Raw genomic sequence first — 9115 nt, forward strand, 5'->3', positions numbered from 1 at the left:
AAAGAATTTAAAGAATATGAATAGGACAAGGTAGATGAATTAATTTTAAACAACCTTAAGAATGAAAATGAGCACATGGATAAATTTAGAATAGAGGAAACATATGAAAAAGAGAGGTAGAAAATCTCTCACTAAACTTAGAGCCACAACAAGAGAAGAAGGAAACCAAAGGGAAATTAAAGATATTTTAAATGTAGCAAAGGGGAAGTTCCTTCCCATAGCATAATGAAGATAACTATGTGGAATGTTAGGGGATCAAATTCCCCTAACAAGAAGCACTTATTCAAGCACAAATTAACACTCTTTGAATCAAAGATATTTTTAATACACAAAACTAAACTAAATAAAGAAGAAGGAGAAAGGTTCAACCAAAAACCTAGGCTTTGGAAATTAGATATGATAGAATCAATAGGATCTTTAGGGGGTACTAGGATAATTTGGGACCTACGGAAGATATATTACAATAAGATGATAGCAACAAATAATTGGATTGGTGGAAAAATTCAAAATTTCAGAAATAACATCTAACTTATTCTCATTAATGTTTATGGACCGATCCCTACAAGAAACAAAAAGGTAGTATGGAATAAAAATCAAAACATTTATGGGTAAAAATTAGTCAACCAACATATGTATAAGGGGATATTTTAATGTCATACTATACCTAAAAGAAAAAATTGGAAGCTCTCAGCTGATTTCACAAACAATGACGAATTTCAAAGAATGGTTCAATAAGGATAATTTAATTGATATAGCTTTGATTGATAGACTATATGCTTGGAATAAATGTAGACTAGGATTCAAACACATAGCAGAGAGGTACAGGAAATTTATATTCAAGAGAGATCTAATTAATTTCAATTATGCAATTCACTTTTCAATCCTCCCAACCCTTGATCAAACCACTTCCAAGTGAAGTTACAAATAGAAGAACATATTAAACCCTCAAGAAATCCATTTCAATGTGAGAAGATGTGGTTCTTATATTAAAACTTCATGGGAAAACTCATTCAATGGTTGATAGAAGGTAACTCTGAAGGATCTAAGATGTTCTATTTTGTATACAAACTCAAATACTTAAAAGATGAAATATTAAGATGGAATAAAATTCACTTCAAAAATATTTTCAAATAAAAATTAGATAATGAAGAAGAATTGAAAAAACTAAATGAAGAAGTAATTAAATACGAAATGGAGAATGAAAGGATCATCAAAGAAAATGGACTTCTATCAAAAGAGGAAAACCTACTAGCAAAAGAAGAAATATATTGGAAACAAAAATCTTAGGAGAATTGGCTAACTGAATGAGATCATAACACTAAATTTTTCCATAAAAACACCATAAATAATAGAAACATAAAAATAATTTCAAAAATAGAAAATAATGCATGAGATATGATAGCAGACCAAAGACAAAAAGAAGACATTTTTGTCAACTGTTTCACAAACATCTTTAATAACTCCAAAATATCTAATATGAAAGCCCAAAAAAAATGGTAAGAACTATCCCAAAACTAATCACTAAAGAGGACAATAAATAGCTAAATAAACTATTTTTAGTAGAAGAGATCAAAACAACTCTTTTTATTATGAACCCAAACAAGTCACCGAGCCCAGATGACTTCCAAACATTCATTTTTTCAAAAATATTGGGATATCTTAGTCAATGACCTACAAAAAGCCATTTAAGCAACTAGGAACTTAGGTTCCCTATTAATTTGAATTAATAATACATTTATAGCTCTAATCCCTAAATAGATAATCATGAAAATCCTTGGGATTTTAGACCAATCACTTTATAACACAGTTTATAAAATTCTATTTGAAGTACTAGCTAACAAGCTAAAAAAGGTTCTACAAAAATTAATATTAGAAGAAAAAATAGGATTCATCCCAACAAGGTCTATCCTTGATGGTATTGTAATCATACAAGAGTTAATCCACTCAAATAAATCTACAAGGAAGCCTATATGCTAATGAAACAAGAAATTCAAAAAGCCTACGACAAAGTAGATTGAAGATTCTTATGTAAAAGTCTAGAAGCATTTGGGTTCTCCCATCAATAGATCAACCTATTTTTCAATTGAATAGCAATTCTTAAAATATCTATTCTAATCAGTGACACTCAAGAAGGATTCTTCAACATATCTAGAGGGATTAAGAAAGGTGACCTGATTTCACCATTTCTCTTCATTATTATGGCAGAAGCATTTGGTAGAGTAATAAAAAAGGCTCAAGTGGAAGAAGACATAAATGGAGTCATAGTAACAGAAGGAATCCCAAATATCATGCAACAAAAATTTATGGAAGACACTATTCTCCTAGGAGAAATCCCAAAATTTCATACAAATAATTAATACATATATAAAAGCCTCAAGTCAAATGGTGAACGTAGAAAAATCTAAGATTTTCTTTCTAAACACAAAACCAAATATGGAAAGATGCATATGCAACTTAATGGGATATAAAAAAGGCCTATTCCCATGTAAATACTTAGGAATATAGCTAGATAAAAATATGAAAGATCCAAAATCATGGAACCCTAAAAGATAGACAAAAAATTTAGAAAACTATAAAGGTAAATGGCTACCAAAAGCAAGTTGCATGACAAAAATTTAATTAGTTCTATCTACTATCCCTACTTATCAATTGTCTTACCTCCCGTTGCCCAAAGAAACCAAAAATAAATTATATAGCAAACTATTTTTCTTTGGAATGGAACATATGAAAAAATGAAACCAATTATGATTAAATGGGATAAAATATGAAGACCAAAAGAGTTAGAAGTAATAGGAATAAAAAACCTGAGTTGGAAAAATGAAGCTCTAGAAGCTAAGGTAGTTTGGAGAATGGATCAAGAGCATAAAAGTAAATGGGCAAAAATCTTATATCAAAAATACTTAAACAACACTGATTCTCTATCTTTATTCTGGACCAAGAATCCACCTAAAGATTCTAATATTTGGAACTTTATAATGCAATGCAAACCTTTAATAAGCAACAAATTAGCATGGGACATAGGTAAAGGTGAGGAAGATTTATTCTAGGAGGGCTCATAGGATGGGTAACCTCCTCTAGAGAACTACAACCTTCCCATAAACATCAACAATACACTAATACTTGGGGAAAGTATGTTAGTGATTATATACAAAAGTCAAATGAGGAACAAACTAAAATATGGAAATAGAAAGGCATAAAAGATATAAACTTATCGGATCAAGAAAAAAGAGTATTTAAAAAATTCCTCAATCATAGGAAAGAAAACCACAAAGAAAGGAAGGATAGACTAACTTGAGGAGCCTCTAAAAATGGAAAATATATTGTTAAAAGGGGATATGAATCAATAATTAACTTGCAGAGATGAGACATAATAAATAGTCCTCTAAACCTATGCTAAGGAGAAAAAATGCCTCCCTAAGGTAGGTATTTTCCTTTAGGTGGACATGCAGAAAATAATCCTTATGGCAAACATATTCACAAAATTAGGCTTTGAGGGACCCTTGAGGTGTCCACTATGCAATGTAGAATCTGAGACAACAAAACACTTGTTATTCCAATTTTCTTTCAACAAATCTAGCTGGCAATAATTATGAAATAATCTCAATTGGTTTTCAAACCTCCCCCAAAACCTATGGGAACACTTCAATAGCTGACCCAAACATGGAAATTCCAAAGTAGACAACAATATCTCAAGAATCTCACCTTTTATCCTCATGTGGGAAATTTGTAAAGAAAGAAACATGTGAATATTCATGAATGAAGAAATGATGTTAACCTCCTTACTCAAAAAAATGGAAGCCAATATAATAGAAGTAATGAATAATGACCTACAAAACTTGATAAAAGAAGAGGGGACATTCATAGATTGGGATGCAAAGATGAAGAAAAATTGGAATCACCTCATAAATCCTCCTCTAATGTACCCCAAATCAAACAACTAGGCCATAATAGATTGTAAATGGGAGCCTCCTCTAGTAGGCTGGGAAAAGTTGAACTTAGATGAAGCTTCTAGAGGTAACCCCGACAAGGTTGGACTTGGGTGCATCATCCATCCAAATAAAGGTAAATGGATGGCCAAATGAGCCAAACCTCTAGGACAAATGTCAAATAATATAGAAGAACTAGAAGCTTTGATGGAATGATTGAATCTAAGTGTAGAGCTAGGAATCAAAGAAGTAACTATCGAAGGAGACTCTGAGATAATATTAAATGTGATAAGAAAAATAAGGACTCCAAACTAGAAAATAAAATCTAAACTTGATTATGTACTAACATTCACGGACAAATATGAGGAAATCAGGATCTATCATATCTATCATAATGGAAATAAAGAGGCAACTTAGCAAACAAGGGAGTTGATGGTGAAGATCTTAAAATATACAACAATCTATAAGCCCTACTCAAAATATCTAAATAGGAAGCAATAAGGGTAACTCCTAATCCAAATGATTAAACCAACCTCAATCAATACACAAGCTCAACTCATAGTAAATTATAAATTCTATAGAATATAAATGAGAAGGAGATGAATATACGCTATACATAGGACTACTAACACAAACTATGACCACACACTATGCATCTATATAAGGTATAGAATATAATCACTAAGGGTTTGAATCAAACCCAACTATCTAAATCTCACACTCCTCTATTATATTATCTTTCCTACATACTATATTCTAGTACCACAAGTTACATACCCCTCACTAAGTTAAACATATGTTCATCAAATCTCACTCCTAAGGCTATTCATCATGGTGTATACTAATAACAAGATCATCTTCTCTCTATAACCAATATCGTAGTTAGTCATAGCCTTTGCTAAGATAATGAAACCTTATTGTATAAGACCAAGACTAGTCATTGTATGTGCTTGTGTTAGCTTCTATTTAGGACCCTTTTCCACTTGTATCTCTATCATTATTAAACTTTATATCATGGGTGAACCTAGTAGTAGCTTCTAGATCCTTCAAGAGTAGTTGAGTAGGTTCATGCTCCCTCCAAGGTTATCGCTCGTACCTTCAAAAGGCATCTATCCCCTTCTATCTTCAACTTGTGTCTTTCCTTTTGCCTACACCTATCTCCCTTGCCTGGTTTTTTTCCTTTTAGCTTTTAGCCTCCTTAAGATAGTATGGAGTCTTCTATAATTTTGTTTCATGCATTTAAAGATCAAACTATGGCTTTTACTAGGTCAATTAAACCTAAAAGGTGGAATACAATGCTTAGGAAGGTTAAATGATATGACAAGGATAGATGCTATTAGGGTGATAATGTTGAAACAATTGATTAATTGTGTATTATCCTTAATGTTACAAAAAATTTCATATCATCACCAGTTAGTATAAACCAAGCTCACTTGGGCATTAAAGATAGTTTTCTGTGTCTACCAAGCATTCTAGAGTTTGTCTAGTCTAGAAGGTAGTATCTACTGAGTTCACTTAGGTGCCAAAGGAAAGTTTGTAGAAGATGAGTGTTGACCGAGTTCACTTAGTTAATGAAGAAAATGTTGGATGGAACTAGTGTTAACCGAGCTCACTTGATTACCAAAGGAACTATGCAAATATGCAGTGTTGAATGAGTTCACTTGGCTAACATAGGAAAATTGTTTCGTAGTTAGAGACTACCAAGCTAGAGTAAACTGAGTATGATGGACCTGAGTCACAAACAGTGGGACCCAGGCTTGATACTGAAGTTAATGATGAAATTAGTGAAACTAATTTCAAATCCAAAGAACCTGTGTTAACAAGATATGTCAGAAGGCATTATGCACCTGACTAGATCATTGGAGACAAATCAAAGGGAACAATGAGAATAAGAAAATTGAAAGGTACATTTTTACTTGCTAAATTTGAACCTAGAAATGTTAAATATAATTTGGAAAATAAAAGTTGGATAGAAGCAATGAATGAAGAAATAGAATAGATAGAGAAGAACAAAACTTGGACTCTTGTTCCTAGACCAAAGGATAAAAATGTAATGCGCACAAAGTGGTGTTGAAATATTCAAAAATGGGAAGAGTACTTCTGAGAGGGGGGGGGGGGGGTGGGGGTGGGGTGTGAATCAGAAGTACTACATTTTAGCCTTTTCAACTCCTTTAAAAAAAAAACTGAAAGTAAATTGCATGCATGTAAACATATTAAATAAACATAAAGCAAACACATGCATTAACACACATAAAACCAAATTTGGTAACCCAGAAACCCTCCAAGAATAAGAAGGTAAAACTGGGGTGGGGATGATATCTGTAATACCCCAAAATTGACTCATTGCCATCTCAACCAATTCTGGTCTATTTCTGATCAATCCTAAAGACCTATTCTAATAGGCAATTCTCATTTTTGCTATTCGCTATTTGACTTAATTGTCAGATGCAGAAAACCCTAATCTGCATTCATCATATTTCTTACTTAATTCCTATAGTATGTACTCATATTAGTCGCATTAAACCTACTTGATTTAATTATAATTTAATTATTAAGTATTCATACTTTAATTAAATTAAATTATATCCTAAGGCTAATGTACTATGGAATTAAATTTATTTAATTTAATAAATACGCCTATCTTGATTAATTAAATGTAATTATTTAAGTAAATGGGAAAGGTATTTCTAATTAATTAAACAAAATTATTTAATTAAATGGAGTACTTACTTCTAATTAATTAAACAAAGTTATTTAATTAAATGGGAAGCCATTCCTAATTAATTAAATGAAGTTATTTAATTAAATAAGAAAAGTGTCTCTAATTAATTAAAGATTATTTAATTAAATAGAAAAAGTAATTATGAGAGCATATCTCATTTTATTAAATTAAATATCTCAACAAAATCTCTCTTCAGTTCAAAAAGAGAAATTTACAGTTCACTATTGATAAAAAATGAGTTAAATTAGTTAACTCCTTTTTCTACTCAAATTAAAACAGTTAACTTCTTATTTCACTCAAATTAAATCTGTTAACTCGCTTTAATTTGGGAATCTCCCTTTATGACTAAACCTCATCTTCAATCCTGACCGTTGATCCGAATTGATCTCAACCGTTGATGGATTCCAGGAAAGTCTATTTAAGAAACCCTCATCTCTTCATTTAAAGGAGGATGAATTGATTTTATATCGAATGGCTGTTGAAATTCATGCTCACATTTACTTACATTTCTTGCATACATTCTCATTCTTAGTTTAATCTCATTTTAGTTTAATCATGCATATGCTTAATCTAGTTTGCTTTATTTGTTCTTAGATTACATTGCATCTTTCATTCTAGATTAATCTACATACTCATTCTTAGCTTAATTCCATTGTCAAATCCTTCGTTCTTAGAGGGTCTAGTTGCCTGCACCTTGATTATGAGGATATTAACAGGCAAAATCCCTTTAGATAGAAGGCAACCGGTTGCTTTGCAGGTTGATTTTTGGATGAACAATCCAATGTTCATTCTGAGATGAATTCGCATGCAATGATCGTGTTGAAGTGTGTGTGTTAGCAGAGGTCACATTTTCACATATACATTTTTGGCGCCCACCGTGGGGCATGAAAATCAATTTTTCTGGCCTCTTTCTGTATTTTTTAAAAATCATTTTTTTGTTTTCTGTCTGTACTGTTCCATACAGATTCGAGAATCTTCACGCGAAACTGTTCATTTTCGTGCGAGGATCTAGAATCTTTGCGCGAAGATTTTTCCGCATCGCACGAGAAATTTCTTTGGCACGCGAAACTTCGCGTGAAACCTGTTATTTCGCACGAGCCGAATTTGATTTTGCGCAGGCCATAAAATTTCTTTGCGCGGACTGTCAAATTTCGCGCGAAACTCTGTTGACAGAGATAATTTTTTGCATTGATTTTCATATTTTTTGATTTTTCTGCTGACTATTCGCGGTTTCTAGTGTTTTGGTGTTTTTTGATTTTTTTTTTTGGAACAGCATAGCAGCGGTTTGTGGGAGAATGGGAAAAGCATGCTAAAGTTGCCAGAAATAGGTAAACATCTACTAAGCATGTTGCGAGGATTACTAGGTAATTCTTTTTAACTGATAACACTTCATTTGGAGCTAAAACAAACATCTCTTGTGTCAAGCTTATGTGTGTATTTTCTTTCATGTTCTCATTTTACAACACATGCATAATTTGATACTAGGTTGTGATCTCTATTAGTTTCATTTAGCAGGCTTAGTCTTTAGTGATAGATCTAATTAGCTATCTTGGGTTATTGGACTCACTAATCTGTCGGCCCCTCGTTCCACCCTGTGGTTGCAAGCTCAGCACCACATTAAATAGGGGAGGGGTCTACAAGACATAAGCGTTAAAGGCTCCACAAGGAAACCCTTTTGTGCTTTCTAGAACTCACTAATTTCTGAGTTGTGGACTCATTTTGGCTTGTGTGAGAGGTTAAATGTTCCACATCTTTGCACTCACCTCACATTAGTTAAAATGTTAAGCATACCACCTTGTGCTTTTTGATTTCTTTTGGATAGATTTGTTTTTAGGAATTACCATCTGTACACACATAGCAATTAAGCCCCCATGAACACTATTCGTGGATCTTGAGGGAGTGGGTTCCTAGTGAAACTCCTCTCTAAGATGGATTCCTTATGGGTGGGGAGGATACTTTGAGCATCTCGTAGATAGATGAATCTTTGACTTGTTGATTAAGGCATCCTTTCTCCGGAGAGGTTGATAGATCACAGGAAGATGATATCATAGATCTTTATGAGATAATCTTAGTTTAGCTTGTCAAATTAATCTGTCTGTTTTGATTGGGCTAAAGGTGAAAAGGTGTCAAAACCTTGAATCTAGAAGCTAAGTCCCCTCATGGTACACTATTGTGAGTTAGTCACCTTTAGAGAGGGTTAACCGTAGCAGACAATCCCTCTACAGGGAAAACTGCGTTTACGAAATCTCGAGCGGTAATAGCCATTTTCGCCATGGTAGTGACAACCGCTATATAAATGTTCTTGTGGAAGAAATCTCCACGAGTGTTGTTCATTGTGGGTTGGCAGATCTCCCTAGCAGCTCTTGAAGATTAAGTTCTCAGACTGTGTCAAAACCTCGGTGCATCGGGATTGGAGGTCACCCCTGTGAGTCATAAAAGTTGCAGAGTCAAACCATTACTAAATACC

This window comes from Cupressus sempervirens, chromosome 10 (genome assembly GCF_028749045.1).
Source record: "Cupressus sempervirens isolate cs-2001-9-10 chromosome 10, ASM2874904v1, whole genome shotgun sequence".
In the NCBI taxonomy this organism is placed as follows: domain Eukaryota; kingdom Viridiplantae; phylum Streptophyta; class Pinopsida; order Cupressales; family Cupressaceae; genus Cupressus; species Cupressus sempervirens.